Below are 16696 nucleotides of genomic sequence, written 5' to 3'. Positions count from 1 at the left end.
GTCTACATATATTAATAATCTGCTTTCTCTCTCAGCAGCAGTGAAGGAATAAAATCCCTCTATTGAAGTGGAAAATACCTCAGTCTGTGAATAGAGACTAATTTGTAATTCTCTTCTCTCTGTATTCAAGATAAAATTTCCTGGTGCTACTGGCTCTGACCTGGCTGGAAACACTTTACCAACTCTAGTGTCTCCCTCGGGGTTCATTGCCCTTCCAGCCTTGGACGGTTCATGGCATTTAGGCTGCTATTGTAATCTGAGGCTTTAAAATCTGCTGGAAGATAATTACAATGCTCTGATCACGGCTTAATAAGCAAAGATCGTATTATTCTCTAAGCTACATTGACACACTCTATAAAACACAGCTGAAGCATAGAAGTCCACCATGCAATCTGGGCAGCTAGGATGGTCATATCACATGAAAAACACTCCACACTAGGGCTGAGTGGTGGGATTTTGTCTAAAATGTGATTTAACTTAAAATTTTGTAATTTTTTTTTTGGTGAAAGTTTGCCAAAGTGGGAATTCTCTATTTTTGCTCTTTGAACTGTTTAGGCAGAAGTTCTACTTTTTTTTTTCTCCCCTTTATTTGAAGGGTGTTTTTTTTAAGGGGTTTCTTTACCATAGCTTTTATTTAAAGGGTTAGTAAACCTTTTTTTTAAAACTAGTCCATTCAGTCTGCAAACACCATTCCAGAAATCTGAACTTAAAACTATGCATTTATGCTCTTCCCATACCATTTGTGTGCAAAGTGAAGTCTGGCCCAAACGTTTTCACAGCTCCATCATGTCCTCTTCTCTAGGATGGACCACCCATTAGGGCAAGAGCCCCCTAGCAGAAGAGGAGCAAATGCTGTTCTTTTTCCGAGTCCTGCACATGCGCATTGTGCTCTCTGCTGATCAAATGAGTTCAGTGGCTTCAATGGGAGAGAGAACGTTGCAGCTGCTGAGGTCATCTGCAGCAACAGGAGATAGTGCTGTGCCTGTGCTGGGCTCAGAAGGAGAGTGTTCTCTCATGTACCAATGTAGGGGGTGCTTGTCCTAATGGCTGGTCCATTTTAGAAAACAGGACAGGACAGAGCTGTGAAAAATCAGAAGCATTTGGGGCAAGATTCATCTGTGCACACATGGCCTACAGGTATGGGAAGCATAAATACATTTGTTTAAAATCGGATTAATTTAGCATTATGGAATGATGTTTATGGACTGCATAAGCCATTTTTTTTTAAATTGAACTAACCCTTTATTTTAGTGTCCTTTTATTTTTGTGTTTTATAAATTTTTGTGTGCTTGATTATTATTTGTGCACTGTTGCTTTAAATTATTATTATTTTTTTACTGTCTGTGTTTTTCCTTTCTGTGAAAGCATACAAAGCTAATACAAAACAGGATGCAAAGCTAAGCAGAGCAATAACACAACAGGATATAGTAACTTTACAAGAAGACCTAGTTAAAATAGGGATGGGCAGATATATGGAAGATGTGGTTTGATATTGAAAAATGTAAAGTATTGCACATGGAAGCTAAGAATATGAATGCAAGTTACACGCTAGGGAGAGAATTTCTAGGGAATCAAAGGTGGTATAGGATCGAGGGGTCCTATCAGATCACCAACTCAGCAACATCATGCAATGCCAAGCTGCAGCAAGCAAGGCTAGCAGACTATTTGCATGCATTCGTTCTACACATTACAAAACTCTTTTCCGGCCACATCTGAGTATACTGTCCAGTTGTGATCACCAGTCCTCAGAAAGGTAGAGCTTTAACTAGAGAGAATCCAGAGAAGGGCAACAAAGCTAACAAGGGGGCTGGAGGACCTCAGTTATGAGGATCAACTGTAAAAATAAATTTTTTTTTATGAGGGGATGTGATTGCAATTTATAAGGGTAGCTCAAACATAGTGCAGTGACAGGTGTTTTATAGGTGTTTTCTGTGTGACCCATTCTCACTGCAACAGAGCTGCAGCGTACTGTGATAAAATGCACATGTGCCGCATCATATCGCAGCGCACTGTACAGAATCAATTGGAACTATTCAGCAGAGCAGTGTATCCCGCTACTTTACAGCACCACAAATAATGCATACTTTTGTGCACTTTAAATAAAGTTTAGAAAAAAAACTGTGCATGATGCGCTGAATCGCACACCACAATGTCCCCTACCACAGTTGGGAACAGGCAGCTGCTAGAGACGTAAAGCGTTATGTCAGTTGTCTGTTCCTGTGTGGATACAACCTAAATCTTTATGTTGAAACTGTTTTATTCTGTGTTTTAACAGTAAGAGTACATGTCTATGTCCAATAAATGATGCATATAGGCCAAAGTAAGGTAAGACGAGACATCTCAAGGTTTGTGAGAAAGTAAAGGTCATCAAGACATGTTAAGATTAGCAAAGCATTTGCAGATATTGTTAGCTCCATAACCATCAATATTATAACGTAAGATATCACAATGAAAAAAGGGAATAGTGGTGCTATCAACTATATAATAAACAGAACAGGGCAGTCCAGAGAGCCATGTGTACGAGAAATAATTGAAAGATATTAAGTCCATAGAGAGAGGTAGAGAACGAAGTAAAGGGGAAAGAAAAAATAAATAAATACACAAATGGAGGGGCAGGAAAAAAAAGAAAGGGGGAAGAATGAGGGAGAGGATTATGCCATTTATACCTGAGAGGCCCCAGAAGAAACAAAATTGGAGGAAAACCAGAAATGTGACCAGACGGTTCACATAAGTTTGTAAGATTCAGTCTTATGATCCTCCCATTCTACTATGTGTTCCAGGTGTTCGATCATGTTCATTTCACAAGCCCAATCAGCAAAGGAGGGTACAGACGGTTGCCTCCAATGTGTAGCAATAACAGCAGGCTCCTGTAAGGAAATGTCAAATTACACTTTTCTTGGTTTGTCTTTAGTTGCCTGGCAACATAGAATGTATAGTTAGGCGAGGTTCATTTGGGAATTTGTCCCCAACAAGTTTGTCATAAAACTGTAGTATTTTATCCCAGACAGGGATAATATGCGGGCAGGTGCCCCAGATATGCATCATGGTGCCAGGGGCCTGGAAGTATCTCCAACATGTATTCGGGCTAGTAGGATATCGATACCACCAAGACACAATGGGGTTATTACGTTCCTGGGCATGGGTGATATAGATAGTTTAAAGGAAAGTGCCAGTCAGCCTAAATTTTAATTGGGGACTAGATCATTGTAAGAAAACTATTCAATCTAAGGTCTCAAGGAATACGTGGCCATGCAATGAAGGTGGAAGAGAAACCGTTCAATCCTAAACTGGGTAAGGGTTTTTTCTTACTGTTAGGACAGTAAGGATGTGGAATTCCCTTCCACAGTCGGTGTTGTCAGCAAGGTATTTGTATAAATTCAAAAGCTTTTAGAAGTTTCTTAGAGAACACAATGTATAGGGATATTGAAAATGGCAGTGAAATAAAGACACACGCAGGTTCAACTGGATTTACCAGTGTCTTTATTCAACCTTACCAACTATGTAACAGAGCACACCTTTCAGGAAACAAACACATCCACCCCACATTTAAGGAGCCCTCTGGAAACAGTTCAACACTTTTCAGATAATAGGATTTATTACTAAAAAGGTCAGAAGAGTGCAATAACAATATTTACAGAAAAAGATGTAGTCAAAATATATATATATATATATATATATATATATATATATATAAATATATACACACACACACACACAGTGGGGATCGAACGTTCGGGCACCCCAGCTAAAAATCTGTATTAATGTGCATAAAGAAGCCAAGGAAAGATGGAAAAATCTCCAAAAGGCATCAAATTACAGATTAGACATTCTTATAATATGTCAACAAAAGTTAGATTTTATTTCCATCATTTACACTTTCAAAATAACAGAAAACAAAAAATGGCGTCTGCAAAAGTTTGGGCACCCTGCAGAATTTATAGCACGCACTGCCCCCTTTGCAAAGCTGAGACCTGCCAGTGTCAAGAATTGTTCTCAATCATTGTCTGGGAAGATATACAGAGAGCAATAACACAGCGAAGAGATAACAGACGTTTTAGAGAGGTAGAGTACTTGCCAAAAGTCCTGGGTTAAGCAGATCAAGTTTCAGGGCAAAGGGTACTGTCTCCCAAGTTGGTTCCTGATGTTAAAAGGGGAGAATTCTTAAACTTCTCCAAGCATAACAGCCTTTTCTAGGAACTCAGCAGGGTGTCTCCTTACAGCAGAGAACCAATCGCCTCATTTGGGGAGGGGTGTTGTAGGCGGGGGACTCAGACTAGAACCAAAATCCCTCCCAAATTATACCATGGGCAATAACCTTCCCTAGGTACATGTAACATTCTATCCACGGGTAGATTAATATGCAGAATCATCTGCTGAACGTCTAGATATCAAACATGGCATAGCTGACTATTTCAGCTGGAACTATATGACTTTCTGCTCTCCTGTAGACTTCAGCTAGGGGGTGTAAGATATCAGACGACTCGCATTAAACTGAGCTATCCGAATATACTGTATGCTTGGTTTTTATGTAATTATTTCCCATCTCTTGATATAACATTATATGGAAAAGTGGATTTTAAATGTGGTGTTTTTTTTACGGCTAGCTGGAATGTCTTTGAAGCCCAGTGAAGGACTGGTTTATGATTTTACGATTCTCTCAGATTGAGAAGCTAACAGACACCCGGGCACCAGCTAATTTGGGATTTATAACCATGAAGCTGTCCCGCTGGGTCTGATTGCCTGTGCACTTTTGAACCCAGCACACAGGGACCACGTGTCACTCAATAGAGAGGGAGGGGGGGGGATTGCAGGAGGAGAGATACAAGATGGAGGATCCTTAGCAAGATGGATGACCGTGTCCATCTCTGTGTGCACGATTGCTACACCTGCAAGCAGTGATTCCTGCACTGTTCCACCTCCTGAAACCCCTCCTCTCAGCACCTCTGTAGATCAGAAGGCAGGCTCTGTGAATAATGTACTGTATGTGTGACACAGCAGTGCCTACTCACAGGAAGTAACTGTCAGTTTTGCAATGCCTCATGGGACATGAGGGCCACAGTTGCCCAACCCTGCTTTAAGGTAAGCTGGGCAAACATTCTGACTGCATATTTTCAGTGTTTTCTAGATAATATTAGCCGTTCACTAATTTGTCTAACTTGTTTTCTACAGTTCCTTCCTAAAGTGATTGTAACTATTTTTTTTTTTAATTTAAAATAAAAAAAGTTATACTTGCATGCTGTACATGTACAGGGGACTGCAAGAGACTAAGTACAAATTCTGGTACTTACACTATGTGTGCTTATAAACTGCATGATGTATTAAAGTGATTCTAAAGACTTTAACAAAAAAAAGTTGTAAAAGTTGTATGTCATACCTGCTTTGCGTAATAGTTTTGCACAGCACAGTTCCAAACCTCCTTTTCTGGGGTCCCGCGTTGATGCTCCTGGCTTCACCCCCCTGCCAAGTGCCCCCAGAGCTAGCCACTTGCTAAGGGGGCACTTATGCTGGTTCGATCCCAAGCCACACTGTGTGTGTGTCTCTAGAGCAGTGGGCTCCAAACTGCAACCCAGGGGCTAGAGGTGGCCCTTGAGGCACTATTTCTCACATTGGCATTAACAATGGGGCATACAGTTATTCTTCCCATTGACATCAATGCTGGGGCACTATTCCTCCCACTGATACCAACAATGGGGCAATATTCCTCCCATTTATGCCAATGATGGAGCACTATTCCTCCACCTGACACCAATACTGGGGCACTATTCCCCCCACTGACCCCAACAATGGGGTATTGTTACTGACACCAGGACATTTTGTACTCCCACTGGCTCTGGTCTGGCCCTTCTGAAGTCTGAAGGATAGTAAACTGGCTCTTTGTTTAGAACGTTTGGAGATCCCTGCTATAGAGAGACATGATGTGGCTTTGCTCCACTTCTGCTCTCTCCTCGCAGGCTGTGATTGACAGCAGCAGGAGCCAATGGCTCCCCACTGCTGCCTCCATGTTTAGTGAGGAGGAAGAGGGCAGAGAAAGCTGCTGATCTCAGACACAAAGCTGGATCAGGATCGTACTCAGGTAAGTGTATGGGGGAGGGGAGCTGCACACAAAAAGTTTTTTTACCCTAATGCAGAAAATACATTAATGTTAAAAAAACCTTCTACCTCTACAACCACTTAGAGCAGCATTTTTTGGTATCTTTTACATCTGCTTAAAGCTCAGCTTTATGGTAAATTTACTTGCATTTACCTCTGGCAATAGATTTTGCCCCAGCCTAAAAAAAAGGAGTTCCTCTTGCTTGTTTCTTTCAGAACCTATTGTAGCAAAACCAGACACATTTATAACATCCATGTTAGTGGAAGACTATTTATGGGCTTCATTTTGGCCCCACTTTACAATGTGACGCTGGACGTTCTATAACATTTTATTGTTTTCTAGTTAGCTTGCTGTCTGCCTTCCGCTACCAAAACAATTGGGCTGTCAAAGCTTCACTTTCACAGCAAAATTTGGACATGGCTTCCATCTATCTTCCGACTATATAATCTCCTGACAATAACAAACCTCTTCCAGCCTTGTTCCTATGTCTGATCCACAAGGTACAGCTGGAAAATGCTTTAGAGTCTGTAATAGTAGACTTGTAACAGCTTGATGAAAGAAGAAGCTTAGCCCTGGGGGGCACCCAGACATTACAGGCCCATTAGGAGGAGAAGAAGGGGCTAACTCAGAAGGACATGAATAACTCAACAGGCATGTGAAGACCTCAAACAGATATGGAATTAAAACATTTTTGTTACTGACATATATTATAATGAGAAATTGAATATTAGGGAGAGAAGGGGCATTCCCTGGGGCACATAATAACACATTGGCTCCACTTGTCTCTGACTGTCCAAATGCACACTGAAGCTGCTCTCCCACTTAATGCTTTAAAGCTGAACTCCAGTTTCTTCATTGTATTGTGGATCTTCGTTACATTGGTTGTCAGTGGAAAAGGGGTGTTGTCCATTGATGTTCAGTGGAGATGGGCCCCCTTAGATTGGTGGTCTGTGGGAGAGAGATCCCCTTAGACTAATGTCCATCGGGATTAGGACTTTCCTACACTCCAGGGAATATCCGATTGCCTCTCGGGGGATCAGTAAGGAATTCTTTCCCCTGCAGGAGAAAATTGGATCGTGCTTTCCTGGGTTTTTTGCCTTCCTCTGGATCAACTGTGGGTGGAGAATTAGAACTTTTTTTTTTTTTTATGGTTGAACTGGACGGACTTTTGTCTTTTTTCAGCCAGACTAACTATGTAACTATGTGGTGGTCAGCAAGAGAAGCTCCCTATTACACTGGTGATTTGGTGGAAAGAATACTTTTTTTTTTGGTTGCCAGTGGGAAGAACACATAAAGAAATAAAGATTATTAGTGTTAGTAATTGTATAAGAATCAGAAGATGCTCTTTGCTCAAGAATCTAATAACAATTTTGGAGGAATTATAGGGGTAAAAGACTGCTCTAGTTTCTCCCTGTATTTCTCTTTATTTACTTAGTCACTGCTAAGAGTGGGTAAAAAATTAGAATGGACAGGTACACACACTGTCATAGTGAGACCTCACTGTCATGACACATGTCTCAATCCACGCCACGTGGTCCCTTCAGTCCACTCCAGTCTAAACAGCACTGACAGTCACACTCCCGGCCACTACTCTTGGTTCCCTTGCACCATGACATGCTGAGGCACCACCTCTCCCAAACTTGGCCCCACCGGCAGTGCCCAAACACACTGTAGCAATCACTTGGATGATCTTAGCCTGGCGCACAGCCATATTTTTAACTGGCAACCTTTTCCTGTCACTGGCATTTCCTGGCAGGGGAAAAGTGCCCGTTTTTACTGGTTGCCAGTAAAAATACTGACGGTCGGCAACACTGCTCCCCATACTTGAATTTACCAAGTATTCACATTAGTGTGCTAGCGAGGGAGTGTGGGGTAAATAGGTCTCATCAATAATTATCCAGCAAACTTGCATCTGAGCAGACAAACTCCCAGTTCCCTTTTAGGTGCACCTAGAGCAAAAAAAACTGAATAGGTCCTAATGTTGGCCACAAATATCTATTTAAGTGTTCTTGCATGGCAAGACCACTTACTGTTATCTCACATATATATTCTTAATATTATAGCCAAATTTACCACCCTAACTCCTCCCACAGTTTTTACACTACATAGACAGTAATATACCGAAACGTGCGGATTATTCCCGATTGGTGTGCTATTACTTTGTGGAACGTTTCGCCAAATGGTTCATGAAATATCGGCGTTTTTGTGGTGAAATTGGACCCATAAGAATAAATGGTGGAATGTTCAAAACTAGAGTGGGAGCTGAAAAAACCTTTTCACAGTTACTCCAGCCAATCCAACCACACAACAGTTACTCAAGTCACTCCACCCAGTTACTCCGCCCATTCCAGTTGTAGACTACTGGTGGAGGCAAGAACACTTCACACAATTTCCCCAGAAATTGTAGTTTTTCTAGTTACAGCATGCAACTCTCCTAATTTACAGTATTGCTTGTGACAATCAAGTAGTTTGCAATCCTCTAGAGGTCCCTAGCATTGACACTTAGCAAGTGCCAACTATTAGATATAAAAGCCTTGACACAAACTGGGTCCACAATGGTAGCATGCACAGATTGAGAGGATTACATAGCATCAAGCAGGAAGCAAGGTACAATCAGGCATCAATTTCTACCTTGGACAGAAATAATTTGTGTGAATGCTTTTATATGTCATGGAGGGACTAGACAAGGTTCAGATAGCCATAGGGATCTTGTTCAAGATTTGAGCCAGTCTCCCTTGTGGCAGCAGAAATTGAACAACCACATGCCAATCATTGCTTGGTCTTCCTTTTGTTTAAATTAATTTCTCTCTATCCCTTCTACTCATAGCATAGCTCCCAACTGTCCCTGATCTTGAGGAACTGTTCCTCTTTCCTCCTCATTTGTCCCTCATTTTGGTCTGATCTATATACAGTAGTTGTATATCCGATTGCCTCTCGGGGATCAGGAAGGAATTTTTTCCCCTGCAGGAGCAAATTGGACTGTTTTTTTTTGCCTTCCTCTGGATCAACTGTGGGTATAGAATTGTAATTTTTTTTTTTTTTTTTTTTTTGGTTGAACTGGATGGACTTTTGTCTTTTTTTTTTTCAGCCAGACTAACTATGTATATAAAATGCACTATTTATCTATCAAAAAGTATTTTGCAGTGCTAAACCTTTCATCCAATTTCTGAATTGCTACATTTGAATATTTTGAAAGCCAATAAAAAAGGAATAGTAGTGGTCAAAAACCTACTTGTGGGTTTGACCAATAATTTTTTTTTCTTTGTGTAATTCTCCTTTGTCCCTCGTTCCCATCTCAGAAAGTTTGGAGGAATGTCGTAGTGACCAGACAGCAACGTGATCACATAGAACTCTGAGAAAACACAAAAGAGAAATGTGGTTGTTATGAACAACACAACCTTGCTAAGAACATTCTTCTTCAACTTTATCACAGTGCCAATTGCATACAAGCCATCCTTTCAGATTGATTCTCTGTCCCTTTTTGAGTATATTTCTTTTTATTAAACGGGAAGTCAGAACAAAGGCTTAGGATTATGATTATCCATCTAGCCCTTTGGTTTATTTGATGCCATGGATACCATTGCTGCATAATAAACCATGTCAAGTTGTTACTCTATAATTCCTTCCACCATTGTTCTTGATCTCTGATTAAATTATAAGCGCTAAGGCTCCATCTCGGCCCACCACGATCCCACTTAACTCTGATATTATTTTCCACTTCTCTGCACGGCTACCAAGCTTTTTGTTCTCGGCTCCCAGAGGAGGCGTTTCATGTTCGAGACGAAGGAGCCTCTCGATCTTAGTAGTCCTCGATGTCATGTTTTGCACTAATCTCTTCCACACATTTTCCTCCGTACTGTTTCCTGTTTCCTATGCTTTCTCCAGAAATTCCACCGTAGCTGTGTCATGATTCAGCTGCCTGGCCTTATGTTGTCAGACTTTTCTTAGATGTTCAGATACGACTGGCCAATGTCAGTTTCACCCCTGCAGTACTGCTAGTCAGCTTGTGGTGTTCTCCCAGTGTACTGTAGACTCCTCCATAGACTTGAGCTATTGTCTGCTAAGAAGTTTATTTTTTCTAAAAAATTTTTCTTTTTCTTTTGACTACACTGCAAATGCATACAATGTGATTATTTATTGTGCACTTTTTTGCTCCTTAGTTTCCACAGCCTTTCTTCACTCTTCTTTCTCTGAGTCATAATCTACTCAGTTTGTAAACTTAGGCCACCATCTACATCTGACGGGAATCATCTCCTTGTATTCCTGTACAATGATCTGATAAACGTGATTATATCCCATAAGTGTTGTCCATATGAATCTGTAGGAATCCATTTTGATCCCAGGATCTGCAATACATTTGCCACAGTCCTGTAGCTTTTTATTGCTTTCGGCCGAATCATATCTTTGCATTGTGGTAATGTGTGTTAAATTTGTGCATAGTAGCACATTACAAAAAAAAGCTACGTCCAATTTTGAATAGGTTGCATTATTATGATGCAGGTTAATTAACGTATTGCACAAATGTAAATGGATGGAATTGCACCTTTTTATGTCATTTACTGCTGCCAGCGACTCCTTAATATTGTCTCAGTGCATAGTGACTCTGTCTCTGCTTTATCCAAAAAAGTGCTTTTTAACTGCTGTTTGAGATTTACTATCACTTGCTGTTCCAGAAACAACACTGCCACTGAGGCAGAATGTGAAGGGAGATGTTTGCTTTCCAATCTTATAGAGCAGCCTTTTTCAACTAGGGTGCGTTCAGGTTTCTTTAGGGGTGAAATGCCTAAGAATTACACAATTGTATACAAGCCAGCGAGTGGATTAACCTGCATTTTAATTACGAAAAGCCACAGGTTTTTATTGTGCACCATTACAACCTTCTAGCCACTAACAACCAATGACGTCAATAATGAGGATGTCAGGTGCCTACAGAACATCCTTGCTTGCACCTCCTCTGCCCCTCTCTGTCAGCACTGGCGTCACATTACCTGAGCAAGGGACAGAAATGAAGGAAAAAGAGAAACATTGGAATTACTAACCAGTACCAGTGTGCAAAGGTGTATTTGCTTTGGACGAATTAATCACGTTGGGTGTTCTACGTGTGTGGATGTTGCTCCGTTATGTAAAACGATTAGTTTAATTTTTGTAAATTTTAGAATGGCATGTCCCGAGATTGTGCATCATTTTAAAGGGTGCCTTGATAGAAAAAAGGTTGAGAGACACTGTTCTAGAGTATATTCATACAAGAGTTTGTGTGCAGATACTTTGTGGCATTCAGAAGTGGCTAAACGCCACTTCTGGATGGAGCAACAACCACTGATTACAAACTGGCCAGATTGTGTATGGCCGAAACTCTGCAGAGAGGTCCAGGGTTGGTATTGGCGTGTACCTGCTCGGATGAGCAGATACACGCAAACAGAAATGGCGCCTGCCATTGATTTGTACAAAGTACAAATCTGACAGCCACCGTTGACACCTGTAGCTGTTTGTGCACAAAGCATTTAAAACTGCCAGCAGGAATCTGATTCTTGTTGGCGGCCGCATATGAACTCTCATTTAAATGTTGCCTTAATGAGAGTTACTATACACAATACAGTGTGCTGTATATCTGCATCACCATTCATTTTCAATGGCATCCCAACACATATGCACATCAGCATACCACAATGCATGTTGTATATGTATTTGCCTTTCAGTGCACTGTTGCCCAAAAAAATGTGGCTATGTTTTTTTTTTGTTCTCATTGTTTTGAAGCTGCTTGAGGGCCCATTCAAATGCTTAAAAAAAAACCCATGCAAAAATGAAATGTAAATGGGTCCCGCGTCCCGGGTCCCTGCTGGGGCTTCACTTCCTCTCCTTTGGACAAAATGGAAAGAAAAATGAAACTTCTCCAAATTCTGGGAAAACCCTTTAGGTCCTTTATCTATGCATTGAGTTGACGTGAAGCAATTTGAATGGCACCATGGCAATGCATATGTATTGATGTGCATTGCCATAGTGCTTTGAGTGGCGTTACAAACTTTGTGTCTGATTTTCATACACTTTGGTGTGTTGGCAGCCAGTTATTTTCAAAGCACACAAGCGATAACACACAGCAAAAAAGCCTTTAGCTTCTCTTCTGAGGACAACTGTAATGTTTTAAATTATCAATCATTTTCTGTAAAAGTAGTCTCCAGGACAAACAGAGAAAGGATCTACATATTAGGGACACAAACAGCAATAAAGACCTGACAGAGGCTCTAAGGCTACTTTCACAATGAGGAGTTTTTGAAGCATTTTTGCATTAAAAAAAAGCACCTGAAAAGCAACTGCCTCCCTATGTTTGTTTATGTATATTTTCACACTGGGGCGTTCCGCTTCTGTTGCGGTGTAAAAACTCCTGCTTGCAGCATGTTTGTTCAGTTAAAAAAAAAAAAAAAAAAATGCCTCTTACCATTGAAATAAATGGAAAGCACTGAAAAACGCCTCTGAGAAGCATTTTTGGTGCAGTTTTTAAGTCACGCGTCCTCTTAAAAAAAAAAAAAAAGAATAAAAAAAAAAGAAGGGTGGCAAAAGAGCTGTAAAAACATTTTTTTGCGGCGGATCAATGTAAAAGTAGCTTAACCCTTTCACATTCAATCCAAGGTTCCATTAGTTGACTGTTAAAAAAAAAAAAAAAAAATGTAAAACGTGAGACACATTTTTTTGTCTACACCATTTCCACTGTTCAACAAATGTGCCCCTTTTTTTTGCAAAGTATATTATTCTAAACAACACCATTTTGTGGGACTTTAATCACATTAGTGGAAGAAGAATTGTGGTTGGGTATTATAGGTTACTACTCGCTGTTTGAGTTAAAACCACCTAGTGTCTGGCCTCTGGAATGCGTAAAGTAGTCAGTTGCTGATTAATGTTAAACTGCTAGCAGTAAACACAAGTTCACTCATCCAGGTAACAGACAGCAACTTTTCAAGACATACATAAACCAGGAGACCATCCATCATTCTAATGACTTCTGTAATGAAACAGCTGTCTGGGAGGATAGACATGGAAATGTGGCAATGGAGTACATCACAGGAAAGAACAGAGTGAGCATTTCAGACCAGAAGAATTGCTGCAGTTTTTAAAAATGAATAAAAGTCAATAAAGAAACAAAATTGTAATTTTAGTCAGTGACCACTTGTAAAGCCTTTTTACAGGAACTGCAGGTACCGATACTTACAGTGCCTGCATTTGAAAACCCCCCACACATTTAAGAATGTACTATGAACATTAGAGGTGCATTAACTTAGGTCTAGTATATCTGGCTGGAGCTCCACTTTGAAGAGCTCATTGATCACAATGGCAGTGTGTGCAAATGTGCATATAAAGGCATGAATCCAGTCTAAGGGCTTTAATACATGGATCCACTAAATTGAAACTACTTTATATCATCAGTTTTTTTTCAGTATTTTATATTCAGATGGCAACCTGAAGATAATACTGCAGATGGCACTGTAGCCTAAAGATATCAGTGTGCTTCTGTTTATTATTGCGATTGTCACATGCAATTACAGCATTACACAGATAAGTATATTATATACACAATGGGTATAGAAAAGAATCACCCCCTTTAAAATAATCACATTTTGTTGCTTTGCAGCCCAAAATGAAGTGTAATTACAGCTGTGCAAATTATAACATCCAAGTTGAAGATACAACACCAACATGTCAGAAAAAAATAAAGAAATATCAAAAGCTGAATCACTGAGTCGAAAAAAAAAATCACCCCCTTGTGTCAGTATTTTGTTGCTTTAATTACAGCCTTTAGTCTGTTGGGATAGGTCTCTACTAACTTCGTACATCTAGACTTTGCAATATTTCCCCACTCATCTTTTACAGAGCTGCTCAAGTTCAGTTAAATTTGATGGTAACCATTTGCGGATGTGGATTTAAGTCTTCAAGTCATTCCACATATTTTCAATGGAGTTCAAGTCTGGGCTCTGACTAGGCCATGGAAGGGCATTCACCTTTTTCTCCTAAATTTTTCTGTGTGCTTTGGGTCATTGTCATGTTGGAAGGTGAACTTTCTTCTCATTGACAACTTTCTGGTAGAGGGCAGCAGATTTTCCTCAAGAATGTGACGGTATTTTGCCCCATCCATTTTTCCTTCTATGCTGACAAGTGCTCCAGTCCCTGCTGCAGAGAAACCCCCCATAACAGGATATTACCAACTCCATGCTTTACTGTAGGAATGATGTTATTTTAGATGGCGAGTTGTTTTGGATTTCCGCCAGACATATCATTTACAGTAGTATTGAGACCAAATATTTCAATTTTAGTCTCATCCGACCAAAAGACCTTTTTCCATGTGGCCTCAGAATCTTTAAGGTGTGTTTTGGCAAAGCTCAGTTGTGACTGTATGTGGCCTTTCTTGAGGAGTGGCTATTTTCATGCACCCTCCCATACAAGCCACATTTGTGGAGAATTTGTGATATTGTCACATGCACACAATGACCACTTTTTGTCTTGGTAGCCTCTCTGGCCAGTTTCCTCCTGGTTCTTTCATCCAGTTTGGAGCCACGTCTTGATCCATGGTGTGTCTGTGTTGTACCAAACACTTTCCACTTCTTAAATATATAAATGCAGTGCTAAAGATAAAGTGATAAAGTGCATGAGGCGCAAAAAGAATTTTGTGCAAAAAAATTTGTGAATTACAGATAGTCAACAAAGTGACAAGTGCAATGGTGAATGGATGAGTTTAAAATAAAGTGACAAATGAATTGTGAATATTACAAAACAATGTCAAAATTAATAAAATGGTAATCTCTGAAAATAAAAGATTCCTTAAAACATAAACACATGTAGTCCAGTGTGTTAAGATCGCGGCGTCAGACCCCAGACCTTCTCACCCAAACTCGTGACTGAAGGACTAGCCGATCTAAAACCGCGATGTGACGTGCGTAACAATGCCACACCCAGCTGCACCCTACACAACGATTTTCCAGCTAATGGGCCACAGCAGCCTGGGCGATTGTTACTGGGTCAGGTTAATTACGCAATTAACCCTTCACACTGCCACCACCTCCTTTTTGTAGAGAGAAAGAGGAAACTCAGCATTATCAGCTATACCACTATAATGATTGAGGTAATCGTCCGTATAAACCAGTCATAACACAGGCCTGTTATACAGAGGGTTAAGCAAACAGTAGCGTTCTCTTTAGAGGCAGGGATTCCTAAATTGCAATACAGAGCTATAGAAACAGTTCAACACTTTCAGAAAGAAAGATTTATTACTAAAAGGTCAAACGGGTGCAATAACAATATTTACAGAAAAAGGATGTAACTAAGATATATATATATATATTTATATATATATACAAAGAACCATAGCACAGCAAAGAGATATCAGAGAGAGGTGAAAGGGTTAAAGTACTTGCCAAAGTCCTGGGTTAGCAGATCCAAATTTCAGAGCAGAAGGGTGCTTCGATCTCCCTATGTTACGATGGTCAATGGGAAATTCTTCAACTCCCTCTCTTAGGCCTGACAGCCCAATTTGTAGTTCCCCAGCAGGGGGTGTCACTGACGCCACGGACCAATACCCTGTGTAGGTGTGGAGGTCTGGGTGTCGACCTAAACTAGAGCCAAAATCTCGTCTAGTTCATATTTGGGCTCATAACTTTTCCTATGCACAAGTGACATTCCACCCGAGGGTAGATTATTATGCAGACAAGTCTGAGGATTGAATAGATATGAATTATGAAAGTGTACACTGAACGGTTCGTGAGATCTATTTTTCTGCTTTCCTGTGTGTCCGAGACAAGGTGAGTGACCCCTCAAACTGTTCGCCTGCTCATCGTCCATCTGACGATATGTCCGGTTTTTATGTAAGTCCCTCATATTCCAAGATATGAGACATAGGGGAAAAATGGATTTTAACAAAAGGTTATCTGGTCGTGTTTCCTTGGAATGTTCTTTGAACTCCAGGGAAAGCTTGCCTTATCTTATACAAGGTGTATACAGCTCGCCTAGACAGCCAGGCACCTAGCTGAAAGATGTTTTATGGCTCTGGGGTTCCCTGCTGCCTTGGCTTGCCAGTGACCCACAACCAGCACACACATACTGGCCAAATGTCTCCTCTCAGAGAGGGAGGGGGAAGGAGTGAGGGGAGAAAAATGGATACTCTTAACAAAATGCGGACTGCGTCAGTCTCGGTTGCGCATGTTTGCTACACCTCCCTCTCAGGTGGTTGCATGGGAGGGAACTGCAATTTCCCTTCTGACGCAACCCACTTCTGCCAGCTCTACCTGTCTTGATAACCCATCAGCATTGCCATGGGTGCTGCCCTTCTTATGCTGTATGGTGAAATCGTATTGCTGAAGAATTAGGCTCCACAAAGTAGTTTGCCATTCTCCCCAGCAACACAATTTAGCCAGCTCAGAGGATTGTGATCAGTGATCATGGTGAAGTGCCGCCCATAAAGGTACATTTGTAACTTCTGGAGCACCCACACGATTGCCAGACACTCCTTTTCGATCGTGGCGTATGCTACCTCCCTCGGGAGCAGCTTCCAGCTCAGGTAGGGGATGGGATGTTCCTCTCCTGCACCATCCACCTGGCTCAGGACTGCCCCAATCCATATGCAGA

At 40.8% G+C, this 16696-nt stretch overlaps 1 protein-coding gene across 1 annotated transcript in view; it reads left to right on the top strand.

The window, feature by feature from the left end:
- Positions 1-16696, top strand: part of HMCN2 (hemicentin 2) — a 331848-nt gene that overhangs the window by 95202 nt on the left and 219950 nt on the right. The window lies entirely within an intron of this gene.

The sequence above is a fragment of the Staurois parvus genome, unplaced genomic scaffold, assembly GCF_062004578.1.
Source record: "Staurois parvus isolate SC_StPar_1 unplaced genomic scaffold, SC_StPar_1.0 ptg000068l, whole genome shotgun sequence".
NCBI classification, from domain to species: Eukaryota; Metazoa; Chordata; class Amphibia; order Anura; family Ranidae; genus Staurois; species Staurois parvus.
Note: the sequence above shows the minus strand (reverse complement) of the source record. Positions and strands in the feature narration are given on the sequence as shown.